Raw genomic sequence first — 16,187 nt, forward strand, 5'->3', positions numbered from 1 at the left:
AGGAGCTCTGCAAATCCAAAACCAGCATTACTTCCAGTACCAGCAAAGCTAATAGCATTTTACACACATCTATCTTCTTATATTCACTTGTTTATTAGGATACTTATTAAAATATAATCCGTCATAGAATATCTGAACAAGGTTTTTCAGGGCAGCTCTGAGCATCAGCAAAGGAGGAGAATTAAAAAATAAATAAATAAAAATAAAAAGAAATACCACCATAAAGGAGCTGAAAGTCAGGTGATACCTCCATAGCGATTTGGTCATTCTTTGAAGTCTTCAAAGAAGTTTACAGAGATAACTGAGTGTTCAAGACCCACTCGTGGGCATGTATTTACACAACTCTCCACACCCAGCAGGTCAGAACACTTTGTACTAAGAAAAGGATGGAGTGCTTGTAAGAAAGGAGAGTGACCACACAAGTCACAAAACTGGACTCTGCTGACCCTTAAATGCACATCACCAAATTGCTTTCACCAAGGCTTTCTGCTTTATAAGGAAAATGTTCTGAACTTTCTTGTGACCCTGCAGTAAAGGAGATAAATATCCCTTCAGAATACACAGGATACAATGCACAATTCTGCCCAGGGTGGCCCCATTTTTCATGATGATTATTCTAGCTGCATCTTCATGATAAAGGGTTATTTTAAGGACAACGTAAAAGATGCTCATATCTGCCTTGATATAAAGACATAAAATATACCCTCTCATCCCAGAGTCTCATATTATTACTGCTTCCGAACTTCCAGTGAATATTTTTTGCCTGTCTTTAAGGTCTAGCATTACCTCAATGGCTCTAAGCAGGAGTCCTGATAGCAGAGACTTGGACATTAGTGATCATAGCTTAGACTCCACAGAAAATTATCTCATTTATTTTCATATTTACACCCTGATGGGCCAGAAGATGACTCTGATATCATCAGTCAAAGATAGAGTTAAGTCAGTGGCCTCATCAGCCCCTCTTCTCATGGAGATCAATCCAGGGAGATGAAGAGAAAGCCAACCACAACAATTGACTGCATGATGGAATATGAACATCACTAACATTTCTGCAAGCAGTTGGAAAATGCAGGAGCTGGAAATTATTTGCCCAGTCATCTATACACAAAGAGAAAAGTCAAAAACAAAACAAAACAAAATAAAAGGCAGAAAAATAAACAGAAAATAGATGCAATTAGAAATATGGCCTTGAATGGAAGTAGGAATAAGGGAACTCTTTGATAAGTGAAATTAACTGGAAATACAGACATACACAGCACATGTTCCAAATGCCTTCTAGGAAATTAAATGGTATTCCTCTTCCTTGTAAATAAACAGAATTGCCACAAAGAAATACTGTAGTACACATCAGACACTATAAGTTTTCATTTACTATGTGGTAAACTTCACAAGCTGCAAAGACTTAGTACAATGAGCTTACAGATAGTTTCTAGGCATACCCTTCCTTTTATTTCATTTGATGATCTGGGAAAACTCACTGTGCACTCTAGGTCTTACCAATCCACCCACAAAATGTGGATGTTGAGCACCAATAGCTTGAGATGTCTTATATCAGCCAAATACTGTTAGTGACTAGCTTATTACCCAATCCATTTGTTAATCTATCATTTTTTAAATATTTTAATATATTTTAATATTTTATGTTTTTTGCTTGTTTGTTTGTTTTGTTTTGTTTTGTTTTGTTTTCTTCAAACTTATTAGTTGGTTACATTCTGAATGTAAAAAAAAGAAAATCATATTCATGAAAATACACTTTATACAAATTCCCCTTCAACAAAACATCTTTATCCCAGTCTGGTTATGCTTACCACAGGCTCACAAGCATTGATTTTTGATAGGATTCACAAAATTAAACCTTATAATCTGTAGCAATATATAAAATACAAAGTGTCCAAGCTAAAGATAGCAGGCTACAAAAGGTATGTTGTCTGTATGACAATTGCTACTTTAAAATTCAATTCCTCCTTTGCTCCTATTTATCCCAGGTCTCAGAAGGTTGCTGCAAGAAACTCAGGAAGAAACATGGATAGATACTTCCCAAATCGGGAATGAAGATGAAGGAACCCAGAAACAGGATACTGAAGATTAGTATTAACATCTCCCATGTTTTTCTCCTTGCTTTTTTTTTCCCCATGACTTGTACTTAAGAAGCTAGGGCCAGGTCTGTAAATAAGTTCCACTGAAATCAAGGGGACTTAAATCCCTAAATATTTTTGATAGTCTTGGATGTAAGCCCAGTGTAAAGCTCACTGAAACCAATGGAAAGATGCCAGTTAAAAACAATGGGCTTTAGACGAAGTGCTTAGTGAGAGAAAAAAAAATCTAATGTTACCACCAGCTAGCAAAAACTTCTTCTGTGTCCTACTATATCATACTCTAATGATAGCATAATTTCTTAGGGTGATAATGGCTTGTTATCAGATGCAAAGACAGAAATAGAAAAAAAATGTTATGATGCTAGAAAACAAGTTATGATACTGGTAATTAGTCACGCAACACCATCAAGAATAATCAGCCAGAATTATACATCAAATGAGAGTAAACAGAATATGCAGTAGTCTCCTAAGGGAAGTGGTAGAAAGAACCAACAATTGAGTCTTCTATGTAGTGAGCTGGAAAACACACAGCAAAGATTAGTATTTGCTAGTTGCATGACAGCAATTGAGGCCATATCAAGCTAATGAAACCTGTGTATTCACATGGTGAGAAAAGCCCTCACCCCAAAATCTTTCCATTCAAAATAGGAAAAAAATAATTAGGAAAAAAAATTAGAAAACAGTAAGGAAAAACATCTGCGTCTTATAGGATCATTCACATTGGACATCATTCTAATAAGCTTCATTTCCTTCTTATCTTTTTGTCTAGCATTTCATTCAGGAGATGGTCTATACAGATGCATTAATGTTAATAGTTTGTGTTGTAGCAATAGAATAGTCTGCTGTGAATAACACCAAAATTATAAAAGCCTCATCTTGTTCCAAAAATTATAAAAAACTAATGCAGGATTCATAAGGAAAAGAGGTTTGTTCTGGATTATGCAGGAGGCCAGAAGGAGCAGGATGCAGTCTGCAATTCTGATACCTAAAAGCCAGTGAGCCCATGTGCATTCTATCTCTAAGCTTATATTAAAACCAGTTGACATGCAGAGTGCAGCTCAATTTCCTGTACATAGACACCAGATTTGACAGAAGACATCTGAAGATATCTCAAGCATCCACAAGGAGCTGCATGCCGTAAGAGCCTTGAGTAACCGTGCTCTTCTACAGTGAGAGCTGGAGACTGGATGGGATATACAGATCATTTGACATGACACTGGCCACTTATGTGCAAGCAAATGAGTTGAGCTCTTAGTCAGTGGAGCCTAAAGAGCAAACCATCTGATCATCTGGTGTCTTTTTAGGGTGTACTGCATCACTGAACTCAGCTCATTTACTGAGTAGCTCTGTTGGCTATAATCACACCATGCACTCCTAGCTCACCTACAGAATCTTAGATGCAGACACCTACATTTAGTAGTCTTCTTTAGGAGCCAAATTTCAACTTCAAGCTCTGTTATTGGCTTCTGGCCACACAAACTATGGGCAAGGGCAGTTCAGTCCAGTAACCTATGCACAGGAATCTAGCCCCACTCAAAAGATTAGGAACAGCCCACCTGTCCACCAGCTGCCAGCTAAGAAAAGAATGGGTCTTCTGTATACACTGTCATATCTGCCAGCCTATGCAGATGTCTCAGATTCCTTAAGGTGTCTCAAAGGGCACTAGAAGTCTATGTTTAGGCACCTTAATGGAGTCCAAAGCAACAGTCATGTCAAGGCCAAAAGTGTCATCATTATGGATGTGGTTGTTTTCAGTAGAAGGTTATCTGAAATCACATCAAACCCTCCAGGCAAGTCAGTACTCAACAGAAAATGGAATGAGAGCGCTTCCAGAGGACTGTAAGTTAAGGTAAAGTTCAGCATACATATCAAAGCTGGCTAAAATAAGAAACAAGCAAACCCTTGCCTATATCTTTGCCAAATCAGTTGTATACTTCAAAGACACAGTTGGACTGTGATTCCCAAAGGAACAGACAGTATTTAGCTACTGAGATCTCCTTGGAAATCAATGGCCAGTTCCTCCCCAACTTCCTTGAATACCATTGAGAATACGGATCTGATTTTGTTGTTCTTCTGCTTTTCATCTTTGGTTCAACTGGAATTTGCATCTCCCTGAAGTGGTGCCATTTCAGCAGCACAGTAGCCCACGGTATGGGCTCATTCCTCTCCAGGGAAAGCATCATGTTGAGAACAATCAATACCACGTCTTGCAACACCCAGGTTCTCCTCGGAGGTCTTCACTGAAGTAACAAACAGGCCCAACCCTGCTCTGTTTAGGAGGTCTGATAAGATCACTGCCCAAGGTGCCATGGCTGCAGGCCAAAATACTGTCCCAATAAACCATTTTCTGGAGGACCACCTTGTCTGGACTTGTCTTTCCGTATGAAGCCAGGCAAAGCAAAGCATTCAGATGCTAAAAATGTGTAACTATTATTGGTGTTTGTCCAACATTCAGAGGCTCATAAATCTCCCAGGAAAGATAGAAAAGGAGCATGATTAAAAAAAAAAAAAAAAAAAAAAAGAAACTTTATGCATTGATTCCTCTCCCACTGCTTTCAGAAAAGCTATTACCTGTTGCTGAAATGTCCCCCTTGACTAGCTTCCAAACCAGCACTACCCTTACAAGGGCTCTTTTTCCAATCTTCTTCATTAAGAGTCAGACACATACACATACAGCTGCATGTGATCAAAGAGAAAGTGCTAACCCATGCATGCAGATTTGTCTAAAGGTGGAAGGCAAAAGCCAGCAGCAAAAGAAAGAGAAGAGAACCCAGAGAGAGTTTCTTCTGCCTTTCACTGAGGAAGGGAATGCTTTCTGGCAGAGGAACACAAGGGAATGCTTTCTGGCAGAGGAACTTTAAAAAATGAGAACTAATTCACTAGCTGTGCATTGCAGCTATTGTTTCCAGCAGCTGAGACAAAACACTGCACTGATCTCCATACTGTACTTACCCTTTTTGTTTACATCAGTTACCTTGAGACATGCTGCATGCTTCATGCAAATGAGACAACAAGTGCCAGGACAAAGACTTGCGTTAGCAAAGAGAACAGACACAGCACTCAGTACAAACCAACCCCTACTAGAAAGCAGAGCTAAGGAAAGAACATTTCCTGTTTTTAAGTAGCCAATAGATATAGTGAACAGTTCTTTGTTTTTATTGCCAACCAGGGAAATAGCTTGTACTCCTAACATTTTTTAAGGATGTCATATGTACACACAGAGGATCTGGTGGAAAAGTGCAGTCCGAATGTCACGTAGGAAAGCAAAGAGGACACCTGCATACAGCAGGGTGCTCAGGACCACTCAGCACAGCTGCACAGTCCAGCCCTGCTGCCTTCCCCCACCCTGTCCCAGTGGCAAGGGAAGTTCACAGCTCTGTAGTGACTGTGGACTGAGACTTGCTTGAGAAAGTTGAGAGTTAAAGGGGTAGATTCCTCTTTATAGGAGCCGGTTGCCTGTTACAGATCCCTCTTGCCCACAGCCTTAAAATGCACATTTGTAATTGGAGCATCTTCCCCTGGAGGTGCTCTGCTTTGGGAGGTGCTCTGCTTTACGCTTTCCAGAGTAGAGCTGTGCTGGAGCAGAGATGAAGCTGACTGTGCCTCAGACCTGCAGCTGAGAGTTAAGACACCACATTTTAACACAAAGCTCAACTTCAGAGCAGTCAGCTCAGTCTCTGTTGACAGAATTTCAGTTGATGACCACATCTCCTGTGTCATGGGTGCAAGATACGGATTAAATAGTCTTTTATAAAACATTCATGAAAAGTTGTATATAATTGTCTAGAACCTCCTAGTCCTGGCAGGAAAAAAAGGAAGGAAAGGAAAAGAAATGAAAGGAAAAAAAGGTACCTGGAAGGAAAATAGAGAACCTGTCTCCATGAATGGGTTCTCTTCTTCTTGGACTGCTCTGTGAAGAGAGCTGGTCCACAGGTCCTCCCCAGCTCCTTCCTTCTTCAGGAAAATGCTAGAAATTAATGTTATTGGCATCCTGGAAACACATGGAGCAAGAATATTTCAATGCAGAAATCCAAGTGAAATCTATTCTTATTCTTTTCTTGGCATCCCTGAAAAGTAACAGTTTTATTACAGAACAGAGCCTATATTAATTAAGAAACACAGTCTTCATGAAAGAAGATGAAAGAAAATAACTAGATGAAGACAAAGCATGGACAAAACAGGAGATAGGAGGAGGCTTCCTAGAGTCCTTTAGAAGAAGAGCTCAGCTTTATTTCCAGGATTAGAAGGACACTTTTGACTCTGTGTTACACACACCCACTCAAATTACCTGCTTATTTTTTCTTTTCAGAGCTAGGATCAAGAATTTGTAAAAACAATCATGAAAAATCACTGTATGTCTGAGTGAGCATTTCACCTCAGTTTGCCTAGAAGACCCAGTATTTGCTGGGAGAGAACTAAGTACAGATCAGCACAGATGTACATCCACATAGTTACACTCAACAGAGCAATTGCATCAGTGGGCAAGCAGCCTGTCTTAACTCTTCTTTGGTCACATCAAGATGGTTGCAAAGCTCTTTGCTGAAGATATGACTATGTGACCTTTAAATGTGAGTCCTAGTGAGAGGGATGGTTTGAGACTCATACTTATTGTTTAGTACAAATGTTGGCATTTTTGGAAGGAAGACAGCATCTCTCTGTCTAAAAAGAGACAAAGTGACAGAGAGAGGCCCTATTTTTTGCTAGATTGATAGAATAAGAAAATACAGACACACCACAAACATGCTTTTCAGGATGAAGCACAACCTGCAACCTTCAAATCCTGTTTCAAAGGAAAGGAACAAACATGCAAGACAGCAATGTCCCTCTGGGAGAAAGGGTGCACCAGCTGCATGTCCTGTACTACCAGCCCCACTGGGGCTAGCTCAGAATGACTGGTCTCCAATTATATTATTTCCATTAAGCATTTAAATGTGCAACACATAGAAAATAAAACTGTTTTCCTAGACAGTTCGATACTTGGCAGTGCGAGTTGTACTTGCATATATGACAGTCATATCGAATACCTGCAAGACCCTAGCCAGTGGCTGCTGAGTCAGTGAGAATGTTTTTGTACAGTTCTGACAAAAATTATTATCCAAACAGCTCAGCTTGATACCAACTATTTCACATATACAAATACAACCTGCTTAAACAGTATGTTTTCTGCTCTGGGTAAAATTAAATAATAGAGACAAGTGGCAGTATTTATGCCCAGTGAAGTCTGCTGTGCTGACGGCCGTCCCTATGGGTGGTCTTTATAATGGTTACACAGAGTATCATGAATGGTAGCTCATCTGCCAGCTACACCATAGGTATGGCTGAAAACTGCCTGCACATGAAGTCTCCTGCCTGCCCTCAGACAGGAGATTTTGATCTCATTTACGGAGTTTGGTGATGAATGACAGTGGGGTCATCTGAGTATACATCACCAGACTTTCCAGGACTGAAACAGCCTTACAAGGAATCTTCCCAAATCAATAGGGTCCCCTTCGAGATGAATCAGGATAAGCTCCTAAAAGGTGAGACGACAGGTCCCACAAGTTGCTCTGATCAGCTCTTGTTTCTGTACATATCTGCACAGAAGAAACTCCATCTATGGGAGGGTGGAATACGCCTGAAATGGAAGCCAGAGGATGAAATACAATCTGCAATGCAGCAACAAGGCACTTGCCTTTGTGTGAACAGGAGAAGGTGGGAAGAGATGCCAAGGAGTCCCATAGACCACTCCCTACAGTGATGCTGCCTAAGGGATTCAAAGACCAACCCCATTAGATATTCCTTGAACCTTTTGATGATAGAGGCTCCAGAGCCTCCCTGTGTGGCTTCTTCTGGTACTCCACATCCTTTTTAACCAGGGTGCTTTGTCTTAGCATCTAACCTAAATCCTCTTTATTGCAAATTAATCAGATTTCTATTTTGCTTTCCCCAGGGGAGATGAAAAACAGTTCATCACTGCCTTCTTTATAACAAGATCTATGAGCTGGACAATGGTTATCAAACTGCTGCTCCTGTCAAAGAAAACTCTCAAAGGATTTGCAAAAGATTTATTTTATTTATTGCTTTCCCCATATCCACCAAAGGGAAGAAATGCATTAAAGTAGTTAGACAAGATTTATTTTTCATAAATCCATGTCTGTGTTTCTTTATCACCTTATTATCCTCTTGGCACATTTAAACTGATTATTTAATAATTTGTTCTTGCATCCTTCTGTTGCACAAGTTAGATTATTCTGGTGTGCAGCTCCCAAGTTCCTTCTTTCCTACTTTAAGAGGTAGTACTTTTGCGTTTTCCATTTTCAGTCCCCTTAAGCATCCTTCATCACTGCTTGAAGAGAACTGGTTCAGAGACTGTCATGGACTAGCTCCTGCAGCACTATGCTAAACCTCACAATGTCTCAGTGCCCTGAATCACCCAGTTTCCTAGATATTCTCAAGCTTTTTATTTCCCTGCTTTGATCTACTCACTTTTCCTCTTCTAATTAATTATGTTAGCAGGACTTTCATGAATGCAGAAGCAAAGTAGGCATTGAATATTGAAGCCTACAGAATTACCTCTTCTCTCAGTGTGATATGATACAAAACAAGAAAGAAGACCATTTGCTTTTTGCTAAATGTCTATCACCCCAGCCTAAGGGTTTCTGTCATTACCAACATGTGCTTTACGTTCCTTGTTAATGATTTGTCTCTCTTAACATATTTTGACTTTCACATCTGTGAAAGAGATAAATGATATAATGATAACTAAGTATCTTGCTGCTTCTGTCTTCCTTCTGCACCAGGATTTTTGTCTTTTGTCTCTAAAACAGTTTCTTCCAAAAGGGCTTTCTGCCTGCCTTTAATCCCATTTAGGCTACCTATAGCTCCTGAGTTGCCATTTGCCAGAACTGTCTGGGCTGTCACGGGGTCTGCTGGGTGCTAGAACATCTCTTGTGGTGGGAAAATACAAATCAAGAAGGGCTGATGTTAGCATGACTGGCTTCCTGGGGACAGCTCTCAGCATTGTCCTACCACTCAGTACAGTGCTGAGCCCGACAGATCAGTTCATCTGACCACACACAGGCCTATAGAGCCATCAGAAAGATGCCATGAGTTATCCAAAACTTCTTTGTGGGTCTGGGAGATATCATCAGACATCAATTTCTGTTTCTAGTGGCACCCAAAAACATTTCTTGATATTCTAGGCCAACTCAGATGTCATTGGAATTGAATGGGTGGTCTGTGGCTGCTGGGTTGATTCTCCAACAGACCTGTAGGGTGTCTGGGAGCAGCAAGAGCAGGGCTGTCACACAGCCAGCTGATAACAGGGTCCACTGATAGTCCCAGGTGAGGTGAAGGGATGAATCGGGTCCAGGGCCCAAGCAGGGAGTCACATCTGAGCAGCAGGAAACCAGGCCAGAGAGAGATGAAATCAGGGGCACCTACAATGCAGCTGAGGCAAGGTCTGATCCAGGACACATGGCTGGGGTCCCAGGTGAGGCTGTTCAGGGTAATTGAAGCTTTTTCGTGCATGAGGGGTCCTAACAAGGGCACGGGCTGTTTCTGTTACCTTCACAGACATCCTGAAACCCCTCATTAACTTCTGTTCCTGCAAACCGGCTCCTATGACCGCACATTTGTTATTTTCCTCTAATTTCCATCCAGACATTATGCAAACTTGCCTTTAACTTCTCTTGGGTTTTGAACAAGTCTATGGGCTATTACTCTTCCAAAGAGTGCTTCTGTCCCCTTCATCTGCCCTTCCCAAACAAGCCGTTGTTCTCCCTGCCACCGCTCCAGACTTGTGTGCTTTCACTGCCTTTGATGTCAAATCAGTCAGTGTTGGCTGTGACTTCAAGTTCCTCCTGTTTACCCTCCTTCCTCCCAGCACCACTGTACAAACTTGGATTTCACCCATTTCACTCATTATACCCCCTCTGTCCTCTCCAGTGCTCCTGCTGAAATTTCCCACTGATATGACAGCCTGTCAAAAAAAAAACTACCTTAAAAAAATAATAATAAAAAATAAACAAACACAACACTCTGTAGCTTTTGCTGTCAGGCAGCTCAAATCTAGACCCATGTCTCTCCCAGTCTCCTTCCAAAAGCCAAAGCCACTCAGCCATGTGCACATTCATACCCGTCACGCTAACAGCTTCAACACTCTCAGGAGACTTCAGGTGAGAGATACCAGAGCTGAGAAGGAATCCTGTTGTTTAGTATGATCTAGAAATGTGTTTTATTTTCTCTTTTGTAATCTTCTTTCAAATTTCATAATTAGGAATTTAAACTCTTGTTTTGCCAGAGTAAACTTGTTTTCACCCTTAAGCATGTCTGGTATTAGAGGCAAGTCTAGGTGAAGCTATGAAATCTGGATTGGCGTTACTTTTTCTCCGACAATGCATCTGAAAGCAAGCAGCATGTGTCCCAGGACACCAGGACCTGATGACACCACTTTGTGTCACCAACTTGGAGCAATTTGAAACCGGTGTGACTGTGCTGGGCCGAGTTGAGAGGCTAGGGCTAGGCTTGGATTTGTCACATTCCAGATCTGGTGGAGTTAGAAGAAAAATGCAGGAAAACCCTACCTTGTCACGAGCATTTGTGCTGGAGTTGCCATTAGAGCTTCCGCTCCCTCGGTAACGTCCAGGCCACCTTCCTGTCCTGAGACCTGTACAGAGCCAATGGAGCCAGGATCACAAAGACTCCTTGTATGCTGGCAGAAAACAGTGATGGTAAAAAAAAAAAAAAAAAAATTATTGGAATGCAGAATCCTTCTTCTGGGGTAGGGTTTGCTGATGAGGGGACTTCTTTTTCCAGCTCATGCAAGGCCAAAACCTGCTGTCAGGTTCAGGTGTTTGGAACATTCGTACAGATATGGGAACAAGGAGAGATGGTTGTCCTCTTCTGAGCAGTTCCTGAGGCTTTCTTTGAAGTCTGATGCTGTCTGCTGTTGGAGATGAGGTGTTGGGCTGCATGGGTCTCAGCATGCTCTTGTTGCGGTAAGAGGGAGAGCAGTGGGAGCCAGGATGGTCTCGTGGAGCTGATGGCCTCTGAAAGACCTCGGCATTTTTCTGTAATTTTTTTCTAAGTGACTTTCCTTGTGCCTGCAAGAGCGGTGTGCGTATCTGCTCACCCATCCCCTCCATGTTAAAGAATTGAAGAGGCCAGAGCTGAGGCAAGTGAGAAGGAAACAATCCCCAGGGCAGGTTGAGTTCGGGGCACAGCATGAGACATACTTTGCATTCCCTGAGCCAGCAACCAGCTGCAACATATCTTATATGCAATAGGCAAGTCCCAGTCAACACTGAAGGCAGGTCTGTAGCTTTTCCACAGGAACATCTAAGGCCAGTTCAAAAGCTGAGGGTAGGCAACACTGAAACCAGGCCAGGAGAGATCATCTCTTCAAGATACCAGGCATGAACATCACTGAAGATCAAAATTGCCCTAAGGGGAAATAATAACTGAACTTTGCCACCACTTTCAGTGTGCCTGACACTAGGTCAGCATTTATGATACAATTGTTTTTTCTCACTATCACCATCCTTTGCATTTATATAGAAAGACAAACTGAAACACTGAGAGAGCAATCTGACCCCTGAGATTAAGCGACACGTAAATAAATACAGATCTGTGCTATGCCAGCCACATACCAGCTTCATTCTCCATTTTCTTATTTTGATTCTCACCAGGGAAGTAACACCACTTGAAACTGCTTTTCTTATTGAGTTTGATCACAAATATTGTTACCTGTTTTCAGAGCCTCTGAAATTTAATAGAAAAAGGTATCAGTTCATGTCTACATGAAACCTGCTGTTTCTGCTACTGACCCTCTGTGACCCTGGGCTACTCAGTGGTGGAAAATAATGAAAAGACTTATTATTTCAGTGAAAAGAAATCATCAGGAGCAAATGTAGGATACTTTTGAGTAGAAAGTTTACAAACCAAGTTGGTACTGGACGTTTTTCCCCACTCTCATACAAGGTATTCACCACAGAGAGAACAATGTTACCCTCCAGCTAAATACTCAAACAGCCAAAGAAAGAAAATCAGACATATACATTGCAATGTAGGAGAAACCCTTCTTGAGATCAGACAGGCATCTGATCAAATGCCCCAGAGATATGGTAAGTTCTACCTCCCTTAGGAGATTCAAATGCAGATTTAAGCAAGCTGCACATTGTTTGTACGCAGCTACCTTGGTTCCCATCCTAGTCACTGAATCAATTGATGGAAACCTCAAAAAGGGCTCGGCACGCCCTCAATAGATCCCTGCATGGGATGAGGGGGATTGTTCTCCAGTGCCTGCCGTCTGTATGGATCTGCTCTCCACTGGCTGAAGTGGGAACACAGATGTCCAGCTCATGTGGAGATACATATTTTAATGTGCAAGCTGAATCCCACTTCCAGGTGTATTTCAGTTCCCACACACAGATCTCTGAAGCCACTGAGATACACGGCTCTGTCACACCTGTCCTTGAACGGCTGCTGCAGACTGGCATGCCCCCTGTCTCATTCCAAACCTGTCCAGGAGTTACACCTGCCCTAAGGCATCTCAGGTGGACAGCTGAACAGAGACCTCACAGTCATTCAACCACAGACTACAGCTGTTGATGCTAGGCTCACAGGAAGACGTCCCCATGTCCACATTATGCCTGGGGCTAGATTATTTCTGTCTTCTAGGATTTAAAAGAGAGCAAACCTTTGAAGTTCTTCATATCATTTTAATTACACACCTAAGTAAGGAATCAAGCAGAGTTAAAAGTTAAAGGTTAAAAGTTTTCAGTAGGGCCACATGGAAAGTACCCTGGGGATAAGGAGCATTCATTGTGAAAATGGTAGTCGAAGATGATTACTACAACACTTGCAGCATGTGAAGTCCATTCACACTGGCATAGGATGCAGTAGTTGCTAAAGACCTGATGTTTCATGGCTGCATTAGCTGGAAGTAGATGCTAATGTCTTGGATTAAAACATCAGTGGTGATTCCTGAATTTATAAAGTACAAAAAACTTTCTGTGGAGTTTCGCACATAAGACACCAGCAATGTGGAAGAAGGAATATATCTCTTTATTTTTATTTTTTAAAGAAACACAGTCTTTCCAAATGAAAATGTTTTTGTTTCCAAAAGTGAATTTATAGTTTTCACACACTTTTTAAATTATAATAAATAAATAAATAAATAAATAAATAAAGTTTTAAAGAAAGCTACTGGTTCTGGAAAAGGTTTCATGTACTCAAAGACTCATTATTTTGTCAAAAAAAAAAGTTCCAGCCAAATATTTTCAACAAGCCATGAAGGCAGTGCAACATTATTAATCACTTTCTTGGACAATGTGCATGTAATAAAACAAACTAAAATTAGCTAGAAAAAAAAATTCAAAGAAAAGGCCACTTTCCAACATCCTGACAAATGAAATAAGTGGAGAACCAAACAAAAGGCTAAGAATACAATTAAGGCAAAGCAGGAACCAAAGGGGCGACACTGGTCCAGTGCACTTCATATATTGTCTTTAATACATCACAGCCCCCAGAAGTGCTTAATCAAAGTAATTGAAAGCAGGAGAATAAAATGACTTGCAGGCAAAGGAAAAAAAGATAAATAGAGACTGTGGTACATATTAGAGAGATATGGGGAAGGGGTTTTTCAACAGTTCCTCTTCCAGATATCTCTTCAGACCACTTATCTTCATTGCTTGTCTCTGAAATCATTACCTTCCCCACACACACACACCTTAAATAAGGTGACAAACTGCACAGCATATTGGCAGTGAGAGAGCAGCTTTGATTTATCTAATAATATTAGCATATTTTCAGTATCATTTTTCTGTCTCATTCTTTATAAAGCTTATCATCACATTCATTCTTTCTTTTTGACTGCCACCAGGCTTTGAACTAAGGTGTATTATTACTGACCACACGTGGCTTTTCCTTGCCCAGCCACATATATTAAAGTTCCAGTTATTCCTCCTAATCTGGTGGTTATTCATCTTACTTTTCATCCGACACCAATCTACTCATTCACCTGACTTTGGCAGGTCCACCTGGATATTTTCCCATTCTTCTGAGGTCTTGACTGACCTCAATAGTTCTGTGTGATCTGAAAATCTTTCATTGTTCACTTTCTTTTCAAGATCATACACAGTGCCGCCTAGGATGGTGTCAGGCTCACGAGTTAAATGCAAAATGGCATTCACCCAAAACATAAATTATATCTACTTATAGAGCCAACATAGGAAGCTTAAAATAAAAGCATGTGTTTGAATAATATAATAGTTATCCTTCATTTTATCAATTATGCTAGGGGTCTTTTGGTTAATGGTTTACTTTTTTTCCTTCAATGTGAAAGAATATCATCATGTAAAGGAGTTGCATTAATACTACATTAATGGTGTTGCACAGACAAAGACAGAAGTGACAAAGCACCAAGGAAGGTCAGAGTCAGCAAATTCATGGAGGGATGTCCTTGTGACCATGTCCTTGAACCACTTCCACCACTCTCGGGAACTTCTGTTCTCCTGACAGTACTCCAGAGCAGTTCACAAACCTGGAGGCTCAAAGGCTTTAAAATTTTGCAGCTTGATTATGTGTGCAAATATATTGCATATTGTCGTGGTTTAACCTGGCCAGCAGCTAAACACCACGCAGATGTTTGTTCACCCTCCCCCCTCCCTCTCTGGGATGGGGGAGAGAAATGGAAAGTGAAGCCCGCGAGTTGAGATAAAGACAGTTTAATAAGACAGGAAAATAATAATAATAACAATAATAATACAATGGTGATAATAGTACTAATAGTAATAATGTGTACAAACAAGTGATGCACAATGCAATTGCTCACCACCCACTGACCGATGCCCAGCCTAACCCCGAGCAGTCCAGCCCCCTCCCCCGGCTAGCTACCCCTATATATTGTTTAGCATGCCATCAGATGGTATGGAATACCCCTTTGGCTAGTTTGGGTCACCTGTCCTGGGTCTGTCCCCTCCCAGCTCTTACTGCACCCCCAGCCTGCCTGTTGGCAGGACAGAGCAAGAAGCTGAGATGTCCTTGGCTTAGTATAAGCACTGCTCTGCAACAATTAAAACATCGGGGTGTTATCAGCACTCTTCTCATCCTAAGCCAAAACACAGCATTCTACCAGCTACTAGGAAGAGAATTAACTCTGTTCTAACTGAAACCAGGACACATATTGTGATCTCAAAGCAGTATGCTACTTGTTCCAGGTTCACACTGTTTACTGTCTCTTTCACCACCCTTAACCATCAAAATATTTTTTATTTTTCAAAATGATAATTTGGAGTTAAACAGTATCCCATCCTTGGCCTCCCAGCTGGCCCACTGGGAAAAGTGACTTTAACATAAAAAGCCTAGTCCAAATCTGGGTACACTGAAAGCAAGAAAAAAGGTTCGGTACAGACTTAGCAGTGGGGGAATGGTGACAATAAAATGGAAACAACATTGTTCTCTCTTTCTGACTGGATACTCTTGACAGGAATAAAGAAACTCGGATCAGCTGACAGAACATTTTTATATTACCTCCAACAAAATGTGACAAGCAAATATATTATTATGATATTAAAGAAAATCTTGGAAAGGGAAAGAATAAATATTAACATTGCAAACTTATAAAAGTGCATCCACACATAATTTTGGAGATATTAAATTTCCCCAGTTTCAGACAGACTCATCTGTAATGCATTGTAACAACTACTTGAGAGTTTCTGGAAAGGGGCAGATGAATCCCAAGAGAACTTTCTCCAACCTCACAGTGCAGCCCAAAGCACAGCACAGGGGGGACAGGCAGGGTGGGATGGAGACAGGCTGACCCAGAAGACAGTCTTGTTGGTCCAGAGCCCACCCTGTATGGAGAAAATCATTGTACACGGTGTATTTGCGCTCACTGAGGCTCCAGGACCTCCAGGAAACAGGAGGAAGGCTATTATGCCATCTCGGCAGTTCCAGGGTATGCACAGATATTCTAATTGCAAATACCACTGCTTGGTCAAGGACCGTTCTCATTGCAGGTGGTTTGCAAAGGCAGCTGTGCTTTAAGCTCAGTGTAAGTGATCGGCCGTACCCTGAGCCTGGGAAAATGTGTCAGCTGTTGGCAAGAAG

General features: G+C 41.2%; 1 long non-coding RNA gene across 1 annotated transcript; it reads right to left on the minus strand.

The window, feature by feature from the left end:
* Positions 1-8,828: 8,828 nt before the first annotated feature.
* On the minus strand, positions 8,829-11,310 carry LOC137843058 (uncharacterized). Its single transcript, XR_011089329.1, has 2 exons — positions 10,661-11,310; positions 8,829-10,056 (listed from the first exon to the last, which is right to left on the minus strand). It is a non-coding gene; the product is annotated as an uncharacterized lncRNA (long non-coding RNA).
* Positions 11,311-16,187: the final 4,877 nt, after the last annotated feature.

The sequence above is a fragment of the Anas acuta genome, chromosome 21 (genome assembly GCF_963932015.1).
Source record: "Anas acuta chromosome 21, bAnaAcu1.1, whole genome shotgun sequence".
Lineage (NCBI taxonomy): Eukaryota > Metazoa > Chordata > Aves > Anseriformes > Anatidae > Anas > Anas acuta.